At 46.0% G+C, this 15,677-nt stretch overlaps 1 protein-coding gene across 5 annotated transcripts in view; it reads left to right on the plus strand.

Moving 5' to 3' along the window:
- The first annotated feature begins 10,011 nt into the window (after nt 1-10,011).
- DZIP1L (DAZ interacting zinc finger protein 1 like) overlaps nt 10,012-15,677 on the plus strand; it is a 796,975-nt gene continuing 791,309 nt past the window's right edge. For 4 of the 5 annotated variants that reach the window (XM_078665844.1, XM_078665841.1, XM_078665843.1 and 1 more), the window contains exon 1: nt 10,012-10,336. The gene's annotated coding sequence lies outside the window, so the exon portion shown is untranslated. The remainder of the gene's footprint in view (nt 10,337-15,677) is intronic. The other variant, XM_078665845.1, reaches the window with a different exon arrangement.

Below are 15,677 nucleotides of genomic sequence, written 5' to 3' on the forward strand. Positions count from 1 at the left end.
TATAATTAACAATACTTAAAATAACTTTTAATAATTAAATAATTAATGAAAGTAAAAAAATATTTTTTTTTCATCATATTTCTTAAAACATATATATATAGTAACAAAATTTAATTAAATAATAGGCAAAATTGTATATGTACCCCAAAAACCCCAAACTGACCCTGAACCCTAAAAATACCCCTTTACCCAAAAACTGAAAACTGACCCTGATCCCTAAAAATACCCCTTTACCCAAAAACTGAAAACTGACCCTGAACCCTAAAAATACCCCTTTACCCAAAAACTGAAAACTGACCCTGAACCCTAAAAATACCCCTTTGCCCAAAAACTGAAAACTGACCCTGAACCCTAAAAATACCCCTTTACCCAAAAACTGAAAACTGACCCTGAACCCTAAAAATACCCCTTTACCCAAAAACTGAAAACTGACCCTGAACCCTAAAAATACCCCTTTACCCAAAAACTGAAAACTGACCCTGAACCCTAAAAAAACCCCTTTACCCAAAAACTGAAAACTGACCCTGAACCCTAAAAATACCCCTTTGCCCAAAAACTGAAAACTGACCCTGAACTCTAAAAATACCCCTTTACCCAAAAACTGAAAACTGACCCTGAACCCTAAAAATACCCCTTTGCACAAAAACTGAAAACTGACCCTGAACCCTAAAAATACCCCTTTACCCAAAAACTGAAAACTGACCCTGAACCCTAAAAATACCCCTTTGCCCAAAAACTGAAAACTGACCCTGAACCCTAAAAATACCCCTTTGCCCAAAAACTGAAAACTGACCCTGAACCCTAAAAATACCCCTTTACCCAAAAACTGAAAACTGACCCTGAACCCTAAAAATACCCCTTTGCCCAAAAACTGAAAACTGACCCTGAACCCTAAAAATACCCCTTTAATTTAACATAATTAGCAATTAATCAATTAAATTAAATTAATTACCAATTAAATTGTAAATAATTAACATATATTATTTAATTACCAATTAATTAATTATTACTACCAATTAATAAATTTACATATTTAATTTATTATAATTAAATTACTTCCCACCCTATTCCCCTTAAACCCACAACCCGCTACAGAAAATACATTATTTTAATTTACATAATTAGCAATTAATCAATTAAATTAAATTAATTACCAATTAAATTGTAAATAATTAACATATATTATTTAATTACCAAATAATTAATTATTACTACCAATTAATAAATTTACATATTTAATTTATTATAATTAAATTACTTCCCACCCTATTCCCCTATAAACCCACAACCCGCTACAGAATAAAATTACACAATAATTAAAAAAAATTATTAATTAAAAATAATTATTAAAAAAATGACACTTTTCACATATATTATAACATAAAAACACTATAAATAATTAAATATTATTGAAAAAACTATATTTTTTACTATCTAGATTATATACTTGGATATTTTCACTGTCTATATTATTTACAGTCGATATTACTTCACTTACCTTAAAAACGATATTTTGACTGTCGATATTCTGTCTAGTCGATATTTTCTCCAAACGATATTTAAAACTCGATATTCTTTCCAGTCGATATTTTGGAGTCGATATTATGTCTGTGCACCAAATGTAACCTATGTCCCTCCCACTCGTAGCTATAAAACAGTCCCCCAGCGTGTGACCCGTGTGTGCAGTAATTATTGCTTTTTGGGTTATAACTCAGCTGCCTTTTACCCCGTTGTTTGATAAGCTGCGGATCAGTAAGATGCTCTAGTAGAATGAACAAGCATTGCTTTTTTTGTGCCTTAACTCAGTTTCGATTTTAAATGCCTGTGTTGTTTGTTTTGATTTTCCTGTTGTGTGACTGATGACGCACAAACCACGTACCCCCAGAGTATAACTCTGCTGCTGAAGCCACGTTACTGAAGTGCAGCCACCTACACCTGTCTACGTTAGCAGGCCAAACTGTGGGAAGTAGGCCAGAAGGCCAGTTCATGGCATAAACACATCACTCCAGCAAGTGCTCAACCCTCTGAGCTTTCTTGCTGCGGACACCCTATCTGTACATTGTAGGAGACAGAGACTATTCCTCTGGGTAAAGAAAAAGGAAATTGAAAAAATATATTTTAAAATGTCGACTTTACCTATGAGTTTCTCTCTAAAATCACGGAAGAAAGTGTGATTTCGTGCCGCTTATGGAAACAAAGGCCAGTGAGCTGTTTAGTAATTTCTCAAAGTTGCAGAGAAGCATCTGGGGACATTTTAGGCGTCTGGGGAGATTTTTAGGCATGTGTGGCTACCATCAGTCCCCAACCCTCTCCCCCAAACATATGAACTTTAAAAGTATAGTGTCTATTTTATAATGCAAATCACAATCTGTTGTATCCAGTATGTATTATATCTTGCATTTAACTGCCGGTGTCTGCATATGTGCACAGAACTTTAATAAAGAACTGCCTCTGAAAGACTTGATTAATATCATGGTACACATTTGTTTTTAACAGTACAATCAGGTTACAAGGGCACCATACTAGGGCCCTTCCTCTCCTGGTACCTTTCTACAGTTTTAAGATCTTATTAGAGTTTCTCGTTGCCCAAATGGGTCTAATTGCAGATATTTTTATGTTTCCCTCGTCTTGATTTTGCTCATGAGAATGTGTCACTCATAGTTGTTAAAATGTCACTCATAATTACACTGAAATTATGAAAATGGCACACATATCAATCTGAAACCTTGGCAGCTATGTAAGGCTTGGCCAGTCTGGGAAGGGCAGAGAAAGAAAACAACTCTGTCTCTTTTCCTTCATGCCCAGAGAAGGCAAGGACAGTGTCCGCTTCTCCTGCTCTGCCTCTGGTAGCTTCCCTCCTCCCCCCCCCTCTCTCTCTCTCTCTCTTTATTCCTCCCTCTCTTTCTGTATCTTTCTCGCTTATCCTTAAGTGCTGATTTCAAAAGACAGCTGTTACATACACTCTCTTGCCTCTCCTTTTCTTTATTTGTTCCCCCGTGAAATGGATCCAAAAAACGAGCAGAACACTTTGGCTGGAAATGTCCTCCTTTTCTGACAGGGTTCTATTCCAAAGTACAACCTTGGGCGGAGAGAAAAAAGTATCAAAATAAGAAAAATAATTAAATAACCAAATAAAGCAATACAGAGTGGTCAGCAGACAGGCCAGATTGTTATTTACACCCATGCACCTTAGCGCTGCTTTACAGAGTTTTCCAGTGAAGCACTACTTTCTTTTTATCTTCTTTCTTTGAACAACATTGTTTTCCCAGAGTGGGGAAGTGCACCATTCATAAAGGTACTGCAATACCTGGTTGAGGGGTGGACTGGAAAATGTTTAATATGAGCGTTTTCTACTGTTATAATCATTTTAGCCTATAAAATGTGTACAGCAGCTCTGTGTTGAAGGATTTGGTCTTTTTTAAACCAAACTGCTTACATTTTGAAAGGATATAAGCAATGGACATTGAAACGGGTCCCTTCCTGGTCCTGTAGTCATATCCTGAACTTTTCAGGCAAAATGACTTACTAATTTTTGAATAATGAGTTTAAAACCGTTAAGGTAACCACGTTGTTACATGCTGCTTACATTTCACATGCTTTGCTCATCCTTGCATTCAGTGTTTGCTTTTTACAGGGTGTTACGTTTTTTTCAGGCAGCATTTTAATCTTGTCCAATGCATAATTTGAATCGAATCTCAGCACAATTGGGTTGTAGCTGAAGGCAGTGCCAGTTTCTCCCAGTGGGGCAGTATGGTGTTCAGAGGGGGAGAGGATGCGGCACTCTGGCCAGAGCTGCCAAATTTGGTACTGGAGCACCATTTTCAGCCTTCATGACCAGTCCATCCTGACAGAGCTCATTCCGATGCTACACCTTAGAAGGCCCAATAGACCTTAGAAGCCCTGGTGTCTGAGCACCAGCAGGTGGACCCTAACGGTGGCAAGTGTGGGTTAACCTTGAAGGCCTGTCCACCACAATCCATGCAGTTCACCTCCAGTCTTGTGAGCAGGCATACGAAGAAGCACACACTAGAGCGACAGTGACTCTGTCACTGAGGTCACAAGACCCTTGAGGCCAGTCCACCTCGTCCATTGGTACCTCCATTGGACTTTTTCAGCTCTAGTAGTACAACTTACCAGGGGTTGGTAATGTTGGATTTGCATGCACATTAAACTTAGGGGGTGATTATAATGGTGGTGAGACTGCCACATCACCGCGTCGTTGACAGTCCCACCGCCATTGATGACTGCATTACTGCCCGCCATATTACAATATCGAGAAAATAACACAGGGTCGTGGCTCAGTGCCAGCAAGACTAAGCCAAATCAATCAAAAGAACAACACAAATGCCAGTACTGGACGTCACTTAAACTTATTCTAGCCGACCTTTACGAGAAAAAACATACAGGTCCGTTACATTACTTCCATCACTAGTTTATTGATTAATTTTTTCACTAGTGGAACTCTTATTTGTTCATCATATCAAATACTTTTTCGTGTATGTACAGATAAAAAACATTACAATACATAAAGTTTTCAAAAACAGTACATTTAACAATTTTACAACACATCCAACTCACACAATGGCCACTTCATTCATCATTCATCCTTCCCAAACATACAAAAATAAACATTGTTGGTCCTAAAGTCAATAGTGGATTCTCTGTCCATATAAATGGTTAAACTTTTGTTGTCTTCATTGGATGTTTAATGACTATTTACAGATGGAGTCCTACTTCTTCAATGTAGTTAACGTTATATTTCAAATGACAATAGGCACCAAATAAGGGTCGAAGCGTTTCGAACCCCTGAATGCGGGGTTCTCCTCAGGACCTACACGTTCTTATCAATATGAAACACCTCCTAGCTGTGATGGATGGATGTGCCAAGCCACTCTAGTTAATGTAGTGGCGCCGTGGTCGCATCATGTTAAATCGAGGCTTTGGATGCCCAGACCCGTTTGGATTTCTGTTTTTTCTTTTTTAAATTCGTCCTTATTTCCAAAACGTTTGCATCCTTCACGGTAAACCGTCAGTCTGCAACAGCCTGTTGCAGACTGTAAATAGTCATTAAACATCCAATGAAGACAACAAAAGTTTAACCATTTATATGGACAGAGAATCCACTATTGACTTTAGGACCAACAATGTTTATTTTTGTATGTTTGGGAAGGATGAATGATGAATGAAGTGGCCATTGTGTGAGTTGGATGTGTTGTAAAATTGTTAAATGCACTGTTTTTGAAAACTTTATGTATTGTAATTTTTTTATCTGTACATACACGAAAAAGTATTTGATATGATGAACAAATAAGAGTTCCACTAGTGAAAAAATTAATCAATAAACTAGTGATGGAAGTAATGTAACGGACCTGTATGTTTTTTCTCGTAAAGGTCGGCTAGAATAAGTTTAAGTGACGTCCAGTACTGGCATTTGTGTTGTTCTTTTGATATTACAATATCGGGCGGTTGCTGGCAGTCGGAGAGACCAATCGCCACGCACACTTCTCCCTTCCATAGGGAAGGGAGAAGGCTGGGATCCTTGTGTCTTGCAGAAAGGAGATACAAGTGTGTATCTGCTCTTCAGGAAGGATATACAATGCAGAAAGGGCCAGAATAGCCACTCTGGCATTACCTTTGTGGGCTGCAAGCTAATGATGCTTAATTTAAGTTGGTGTCTGCAGGTGAGGCGTAACTGTATTCTTTGTTAGAGACCGGTACATTATTTAAACCATCAGACTAAAACCGAACAAGAGAAAGGCATCAAGAGTTGTTGGCGGAAGGAGGAAGGGAAATATGGAAAACAGAGAAAAAGGAGAAAGCAAAGATGAGAAAGTACCTGGAAGAGTGAGATAATGTGGAGGGAGGGTATGTTGGTGGATTAAGGAGGCAGGAGATGAAATAAGATAGACAGCCTTGGTATTCAACAACCCTGCTCCGCCACAGATTCCCTCACTACCACCACCCCTTAATAGTGCTGCCCAAGTCTCCATAACCACTCTCTGATGCATTTAATTAGTTATATAGCGCCACTCATACCAGTGCAGGGTGTCAACACTTTACATCATTCACACTACACAGAGGCAGTCAATCATAGGTGTGTAAATCTGTGTATAGGAAATGTTAAATAAAACTACAGGGTGTAGGAGTCACATGTCATCCATACTTGTAGACAGTATTGTTTAAGAGTGCTAGTTCTGGATGTTGGAAAGTGGGTTAATAGTAGGGGCAAATGTATATCTGTCCCCGGCAATAAGGACACTACCTCAATATATAGCTCCGTACCAGTCTTCGAAAAGTATTCTCATGCTCAACCCTTGGTAACGTGGCTGTGAGCAGGTATGTAAAGCATTTAAAAACACCAATTCAGTAAGTAATTAAGACACAACACACAATAAAAATCCAACACCAATTTATAAAAATACAAAATATTTTTTTCTTTAAAATGAAAAAAATCCAATGTAGGGAACCGGGAATACGACTTTAAAAAACAAAAAAATTAGCATGATGTAGCACATAGAAACGTATATCCCCTTTTGGTACATCTGGTCACGCTGGACCTGCTCAAAGTCAAAATTTCAGACCAACCATGATGAAGCCCTGCGGGACTACTCCTTGCTGTAGGTCTCGGTCAAAGTTTTTACCTTCTGACTTAGAAACTTTTCTGGAGCTTTTCTTCACGGGGTCTGTCGAAGCTCTCAGCCAGCCCTGATTCGCTGAGGGTTCGCCGGTTTGCCTCGCAACGAAGTCCCGGTCAAACTTATGGAAGTCCAACCTCCGAAGCTTTCCAGCCGTACGAGCTAGGGGTGCAGGCTGGCACACAGTTGATGGTGGGTGGCTTGTCTCTCATGGTTGGCACCGGTCACCTTTTCTAAGTTTGGAATTAGAAATGTTTGCAGAGCTTTTTCTTGCATGGTCCCTCAATGCTTTTCACTAGGCCGGATTCGGTGAGGGTTCACCAGCTTGGGTTTCCGCAAAGGCCCGCAGGGAGCTTTTCAGCCAGAGGAACCTGGGTGGCAGGCCAACTCATGGTTGATGGTTGTCGGCTTGGCTGGCCAGAGTGAGTCGGTCCACTTATGGAGCTTTTTACCAAAGTTGCTCCAAACTTCTCCAAACCTCTTGAACTTCTTCCTGAAGTTTTCCAAGGGGTCTCAAAGTGTCCAAAACTTACTCCAAGGGTCCGGAATCTCCAAGATGGTCCTTGAAATGGACTTCAGTTACCACAATCCACTTGGACAAACCCCATTCAAATTACCTGGTAGTTCTCCAGGCTGGGGGTTCTTGGTGGTCCAGGTGTGCTCTGTTAACCTTCAGCTTGCAAGGAGTCCACTCTTTAGTCTTTTTGAAGCAAGGTAGTCCATAGGACTGTAATTCCAGATTGTGCAACAGGCACAATCTTCAGAGTCCAGAGCTTGGTTGGTGCAAATCAAACTCCTCAGCAGGGACCCTTCTTCTCCCAAGTTTGAAGCAGCATCATCTGAGAGGCTTTGTTCTTTTCAGATACTTATTCCAAGTTCTCTGGGTCAAGAAGGAGAACACTGTTGTCCAATGAGGTGCAGGGGAATGCTCCAGGGTATGACCACACCCTCTAAAGTGTGGCATTATTTTCCCAAAGAGAGCACAATTTCTCCAAAATTCATCATGGCTGATTTTCCAGCAGAGGGAGCAGAACTAATAACTAAATCAGCCTACAGGATGGCTTCATCTACCTAGGTCCACTCCCCTTATACCTGGGAATTCCTCCTTAATCCCCTCATCCGACTGTGGGGAGAGAGATGTAAATGAAAGTGATTTCCCCAGCTTGTCTCCTCTATCCCTTGAAGAGCATTATGTACTACCCCTCCCCCTGGCTCTGGCATTCCCATGACCAGCAACCTCTACTCCCAGACATGCCTCCTAACTCCAGGGGTCATTTATCACCTCTTAAAACAGCCAGTCCAATCCACTTACCTCTGACAAATCAACGCAGGGCACTAGAGGACTGAATTGTGACTTGCAGACAAGAAAGTCTTATAACTTCTTGTCTGTACACTTTAGAACAAATTCAACAATACCACATTGTTGCATTTATCAGTAACATTCTTCTGAGTCTTTTAATCCTAGTTGTATGGCTTTCCTTTCTCCAGTTATTAATTAATAACCTCTTGCAACGTTAACCTATGGGCTGGGGATCTGCAATGGAAAAATTACCTGGCCAATTGATCCAATACCAGGGCCTATAAGAGGATCCTCCTTATACCACAGGACCCCCACCCGTAGAATACACAGGAAAGACTTTAGGGGTTCTGATTATATCAAAATATTGCAGATCCTCACTTCACAGTGCTCCTAGCACAAAAGCCGATTTTGGGCAGCATTATACTACAATGTAGGCAGTGAAATGTGCAATTTCACTAAACCCAGGGCATATAACACTCATTTTATAAGGGTCCTCCTTGTAGATACCTTACCTCTAACCCCTGGGACACCTAGGGGAACCCCTGGGGATACCTAATATGCCCCAACATTGTAGTTTATCAATTTGTAAGTGCCCTAAACCCAAAGGTCAAGATTGGGCACAATTTGCATTTTAAAAGCAGTCCTCCAACATGGGCCTGCTTTTAAACTGACCTCAGGCTACAGCAGTGCACACATGCAAGTGCAGGAAGGGCTGCTGGCCTCTAAACCACTATGCCCTAATATATACTAGGGACTTAAAGTTAGTTTAAATCTGCATGCCCTATTATGTACTAGGGCCTTTGTAAGAGAGGTCATGTCAATCATAGGGGTACTCTAACCCTTAGTGCACCCTAGTGTATGTAGGTGTTTTTACTGTATTTCTACGTGTCTCTTTCAACATAGCACTGGCCCTGGGCCTGGTTAGTCAGAGGCCAGGGTCAGCAGAGTCAGGTACCACCAGTACCAGTCAGCAAAAAGTTGGGGATTGCCCAGGGCACAGATCGCTTTGCAACACTAGAGAAGCACAAACCCAGAATTTAAAACATAACACCATGGTTGGGGGTTCTCTTTAATAATCAGAATTGATTTCCATCCTAATGAACCCATTTTCCAACCTTAGGATAATGAAAGACTGGGTAAAAATCATAACATTCTAATCTATACCTTGCAGTTTTCATGCAGATCTTTGATGACGGTTAATAGCTCACTGTTCAATGTTAGGATTTTAACTTATAAACTGCAAATAGCAAAAGAATCTCTCAGACAAAAGCAGTAACTCACTGACCTATTTACATTATATGCCTTTTTTGATCTGCGTGGTACATGTTCTTTGCAGCAGGCAAATTAACACGTGGTTACGTTACCATGTGACAAAACTTCCAGTAGTCAGACCTCTGATCTCTCTCAATAAAGATCATTAATCACCGAAGTTATCTTCACATTTTTATTGTTGCCTGAAAATTGCTGGAGACCAGGAATGCAGCAGCAGGTACTTTTCAAACCATAATGCACTTACAAACATGACGCCCTCACCCGAAGTCAGCGACCTTTTTTGCTTGGTGCATGAAGATGCAAGATTCATATACATGTTTTTTTAACATTAGGTCTGATTACTATGTGAATGTAAATATCAATAAAGCATACATGCAAACTGTGACTACATGCCTGCTTTTCTCAATATTTCACTTCAAAACTATGCGACTGTATTTGTTTAACGGGCGGTGATTTGTATAGGGTCAATGGAAAATCCACAAGGTTGTCCCTGTCCCCCCCAGAATTTTAGTGTCTCCTACGCCCCTGCTCAGTCCTGTATAGAGCATTCTGCAAAAACATAGCTGTTTCTAGGTGAGCTCAGAGTGTGGTTGGATGTTCATGAGGAGGGGGGGGGACTGAGAGCCCGGGAGTTGAAGCCCTGACGGCGCACCGAGTCCCGGAAGAAATAACCAACTGTACGGTTTAAAGGGCGCAATGAGCAAACCCCTCCCGAACTGCATGCTCCGTTGGATAGCATTTCTCCCGGTTGCCCCGGCAACGGCGTGGCTTCAACATATCACCGAGCTACTGTATTACTCAGCAGCTGGCCCAAGCGAGGCAAAAACAGCACACAGACGCTGGGAGACGGCGGTCAGGTACTGGCTGCGACGAGACTGTAGCGTAAAACTAACACGCCTCCCTTGCAAGACCAGGCAGTTACCGACAAGCGGCTGTCTGTTCTAAGTGTTTACAAATAAGTACATTCTGAGGCCGTCCCTGCACAGACTGGATTGGATTGCACCATTCCTTTTTAGCCAGACAGGAAGAGGGGCTTACGTCACCACTCTTCCTCCTCGCAGCCCCTCTCTGAAGAATTCTGGGAATCCCGCCTCCTGTGAAGACCACAGAGCTACAGATGCCTTCCTAGGTAAGGCGACATTTATGGTTTAAAAAGAATGTAAAGTAGATGCCTGAATGAAACTTGTAAGCACCCACGCCCCCCCTCCCCCCATAACGTCTTGTAAGCATACGCGGCGCTTACTTCGCGTTTAAAATCCAACTTTGCTCGAGCGAACGGTGATGCTAAAAGCGTTGTGAAAAACATGTTTTGTTTACAGTGTGATGTTCACCATGCGTATGATTCTAAAAATGATGCAGGCTTGGAATATGGTTTGCAGTTATATGCTGTAGGTCTGAAGCAACAGACCGTTCAACTGACAATTCAACTGACCGTTCAGAATGTGATGACAATCACATGGCAGACTCATCACACTGTACCAACTGCAGCGTAAACATTGCACGCGGAGCCTCCCTCGCGTTACAGAGGGCTTTAAGTGGAATAAAAAAAGCGGCGGGCGGGGGGAGTGAAGCATATTCTCTCAGAAGAGCGTATATATCAAACCGCAAATAGTCTTTTTTTTTGGGGGGGGGAGGGGGGCTCGGTTTAGCTGGGCACGCGACGAGACAAGGGCAAGATCAAGCACAATATTATCCACAAAGTGAAGAATCACGTAGCACTCCTCTTGGCTGATAAAGCTGATTTATTCAGACCGTATCTCTCCTGTTCCTACGCGTTTCGAATACCTAGTTCGTGATCACGGTAGTTAAACAGAGTCCTTTCCTTTCTGCTTTATATACTAGATATAATTGATTGATTACATGATCTCCATGACAACTACTGTCTAGGAACACGGTAATCTGTCACGTAACGTACGTATTGTGCGTTTCAAACTGTGTAACTTTTAAATATATACTACACAGTACTAACATGCTTAAGAAGGCGAATAATGGTCATAGTCCCGAATGTACTCTGGGGGCGCTGCGTGGGATTAACCTAGTGCAACAAGAAAGTCGCAATCAGTAAGATTGTAATTGTAGAATTACTAGCCGCATAATGCTTCATTAAAGGCTACAATGGATGTCTAGCATATGAAGCAGAAATGAAAGAAGGCCTCTGTTTAACTACCGTGATCAAGAACTAGGGCCCCCATTAGGATGGCGGGCGGACTTTGCCCACCCGCCATCCTCGCGGAAAACGGGACCGCCCGCAAGCTGAGCGGCATTGCCGCCATGCATATTATGATGCGCCTGCCACACTGGCGGGCGCATCATGGCATTTATAACATTGCGTCGGGTGGTGTTTACACCAGCACCCGCCGCAAAGTTATAAATGCATGGCATGCATATGCATACACAAAGCGGCAGGCACCGCGTGGTGCCTGCCGCATTGTGTATGCAAATGCAGGGGGGTACCACAGGTACCCCCATGTGCACCCCCCACCTCGACATCACCATGGGGGGCCTGCAACGGGCCCCCAAAGTGAAGACCGCATGCAATGCCGCCACGGAAAAGCATCTGACAACGTCCATCCTAATATAGCTGGCGGTGTCTGATAGATACCGCCACCATATGAACCCTTTTACGCCCCTGCTGTAAGGCGACCAGGGCGGAAAAGCGGCGGACGGTGTTTCCGTCCGCCACGGTCCCCCCCGCCATAGTAATATGGCGGGGAGCAAATGGGTGGCGGGCGGACAAGGATGTCGGACGGATCGCCGGCGGTGGCGATCCGCCCGACATCCTAATGGGCCCCTTGGTGTTCGAAACCCGTAGGAACAGGAGAGATACGGTCTGAATAAATCAGCTTTATCAGCCAAGAGGAGTGCTGCGTGATTCTTCACTTTGTGAATATATATATAGTTAAAACCTAGTTTCCATAGGAAAAGCATTTTTTGATATGCTAATAACTTTGGCGTAGTTTGACGAATCTTCCTGAAATTCTCCCAAAAAAAGTCTATCCAGGTCAGCTCCTATCCTGAAAGTTTGGGGGTAATTCGTCAAGCGGGGCTGAGAAAAAAGGAGGGTCCCAAAAGTAGTTTTCTCCATGTTAATTTCCATAGGAAATTTTGCGACAAGCTACAGCTCGAACTGCTGAACAGAATTACCCCAAATTTGGCAGAAAGGTAGAGCTTGGTTCAGAAAGCGACCTTTTTTTTTTTTAAATGGTGTAAATCCGTTCAATAGTTTTTGAGAAATTCAAAAAATAAGAGTGAAAAAATAATTTTCCCATAGGAAAATTTGTGCAAGGCTACAACCAAAGCTACTGAATGGAATTACTCCAAATTTGTCAGAAAGGGAATTACTCCAAACTTGGGTCAGAAAGCGACCTTTTTAAAAATGGTGTAAATCCGTTCAGTAGTTGCTGAGAAATTAGAAAAATAAAAGTTTTGCTTAAGTTCTGTGCGCGAGCTTCACTGTGATTGGCTGCCAGCACTCCAACATTCCAGGAAGTGTTGGCAGCCATCTTGTGACTCGGTAGAAGCGAGTTACCCAAAAACAGAGAAACAAAGGTATAAAACAAGAGAAGGGGGCAGGGTAGAAACACCCTAACCCCCTAGGCCTGCTCAGGGGGTACCAGAAGGACCGCCAGGACCAAAAAAAGCATAAAAAAAAAAAAAAAAAAGGGGGGGCGTGGCCAAGATGGCGTCGGAGTAGGACGCTTTTCCTTGTCTCTCCGGCGCCGATCCGGCAAAGCTGCTAACAGCGCGGCACCTGGTGCCCAGCTCGGCCCCTACTCGGTGGCGGAGGTCGCCGGGACGCTGCGGTGGAGCGCGGTGCCGTCGGCGGGGTGAAGGATCGCCCAGGGAGGCTGCGAGACAGGCGGAGCTCTGCGGCCTGCGGATCCCCGGTCTTGATTAGCGGAGGCCGGCCCGGCGTGACGCGGGGCCCACCGCGACGGAGGGGGTCCTTTCTGCGCCCCGCCCCGCCCTGGGTCATCTGGCATCGGACCGCCTGGGCTGCGGGCTGTCGGCGGAGGCAGCGTGGGGCGGCTGCGAGCTCCGGTGGAGCCTGAAGGTGCCGGCGAGTGGCGGCCTGGAGAGCAGAGAGGTCCCGGAGGCCTCGGCGGGGGGCGGCACCACTGAGCCCGCCGGGATCCAGAGGTGCATCTGTGGAGCGGCAGGGACCGGGCTCCGCGAGGGCCCCAGGAGGCCTAATCCTGGTGAGTGACCCCCCGCTCTGGACAGGGGAGGTGCGGAGGGAGCCCGGCCCGCAGAAGGGGCCCATCGAGGGACGTCTTGGGAGAGCTGCCGGCTCCTGGTGTGGCGGCGACTTCGTGACTGCCCCTGGGGTGGTGCTTGCCCTGGGCCCTTCTATGGTCTGGCACGGCGCCGCTAGTGCTGTGGGGGTGTACCCACGAGACGGAAAGAACTGACTTGCGAGAAGTGTGGGGACCCGGGAGCACGGGCCGGGAGGTGTGGTGGAGGCCCCGGGCGCTTCCCAGAGGCCGCATTTACCCGGTCAGGAGCTGCTGGACTCGACGCGTGGAGACGGGCGCCGACCATGTGGGGGTGTTAACGGTGGTCAGCAGTTCAAGCAAGGCGGAAGCGATCGAGGCTGGCGCGGCCTCCTACGCTGTTGCAGGACTTTACAGGCTGCGTTTGGGGCCCGTCTAGGTGGTGTGTGACCCGAGGGGACTGCGGCTGCCCATTGCCTGTGACCGGACTCCCAGAGGAGGCTCCAGTCCTACGCTGCGAGCTGGTGCGGACTAGGGGTGCTGTTGGGGGTGCGTACCTGGAGGCCCGGAGGTGCTCTGGTTGAGGAGCGTGGCGCCGCCATTTTGCCTGGCTCAGCCGACTGTTTCAGTGCGTAGCGCTCGCTCATGGACTTTTGCTGTCTGGATTGCCTTCGTGCACCGCCTACCTAGGGCTTATCGTAGCTGCCTGGGGGCCTCCTGACTCCTGGGCTTTGCGCTCTCCTACCTCCTGGTATCTGGACGCCGGAGATTCGCCGGGAGCTTCTGGCCAGGAGCTGTGTGGTGGACACGGAGTGGGACTGCCCGCCGGGGCCAACTGCTGCATCTGCAGGCCCGGATCAGGGTACTGCTTGGTTCTGGTGGTGATTAGTGGAGCGTTTGCCCTGGTGCAAGGCGCCCGGCATTATGGCTAACCAGGCCCGCAAGGGACGCGTTCTGAAGGACGGCGCGGCTAGATCGTCGCAGCAGCCGGCGTCCCCCGGTGCAAGTGGGTCGCCTGGGATACCCGATGACGAGGCCCCGGCCACTAAGGCTTTTATGACCGAACTTTTTGCTTCCATCAAGGAGGACATCTCTGAGCTGCGGGCGCAGCTGGCCTCTGATCTCCGGGAAGTCCGGCGAGATGTTGATGGGATTGGAGAAAGGGTGGCGACTCTTGAGGACCATGATTTGAGCACGGCCAATGATGTCCACTTACTCCAGCAAGATGTCATTCGCCTCACGGAGCAGAACTTGGACCTACAGGCACACATGGAAGATCTTGAGAACCGCTCCCGGCGGAATAACATTCGCATTAAAGCGGTACCGTGGGATGGTGAGTCGGGTGACCTGCGAGGCTATGTGCAGGAGCTGTTGCTGCAGATCCTGGATGAGGATGAGGTGAAGACTATCCAGATGGATAGGGTCCATCGCGTTGGTTTGCCCAGGAGAGGGGGGGGGCCGCCCCCTGACATCCTTGTCTGTGTACATGACTTTCAATTGAAGGAGCGCATCCTCCGGAAGGCTAGGGCCATCGATTCGCTGCACTTTCGGGGCCATCATCCCCAGCTTTTCCAGGACCTTGCTGCGTCTACGCTTCAGAAGAGGAGGGATTTTCGGCCGGTGACTTCCTTTTTGCGGGAACGCAACATCGCCTACTCTTGGGGGCACCCGTTCAGGATCATCTTCAGGTGGCAGAATCGTCTGATGCAGATGCGCTCCCTTCGGGAGGCGAAGGAGCTCTTGGGTTTGGAGGAGGTTGCCCCGTCCCAGGGGTCGAATGCATCCCCGTCTCGGAGGCGGCGTCGGTCTTCCTCGTGGCATAGAGTGGGGTCCTCTCCGGCGAGGGGGCGCCCGGACCGCGATGCCAGTCAGCAGGAGAGGGGGAGTGCAGTGGCGTCAGTGGCTTCAGCGACGGTGCCGGCGTCACAGGCCAGCTCTGGAGCGGCGTGACGGTGACTTGATTCTGCGGATCGGCGCTGGAGGGGCATGGACCCCCCCGGTCTGGGTGAATGGATGTACTTTCGGAGAAGACTCCCCAGACCGTGACCTTGGGAGGAACCGAGATGGTCTTCCTGACCAGTCCCCGAAGTGGTCGTAACTTCGTGACCTGTGGACCACTGGGACTGATGAGTATTTTCTTCATTGTTAATGTTTTGTTTACGCTTTCACTGTTTCCTTTTCCTTCGGCCTACAGGGGACTTCGGCTGATGTCTCCTCGCCAGCCCTGGGAGGACTTTTGTGGACTTTGGATGGGTT

This window comes from Lissotriton helveticus, chromosome 11 (assembly GCF_964261635.1).
Source record: "Lissotriton helveticus chromosome 11, aLisHel1.1, whole genome shotgun sequence".
In the NCBI taxonomy this organism is placed as follows: Eukaryota; Metazoa; Chordata; class Amphibia; order Caudata; family Salamandridae; genus Lissotriton; species Lissotriton helveticus.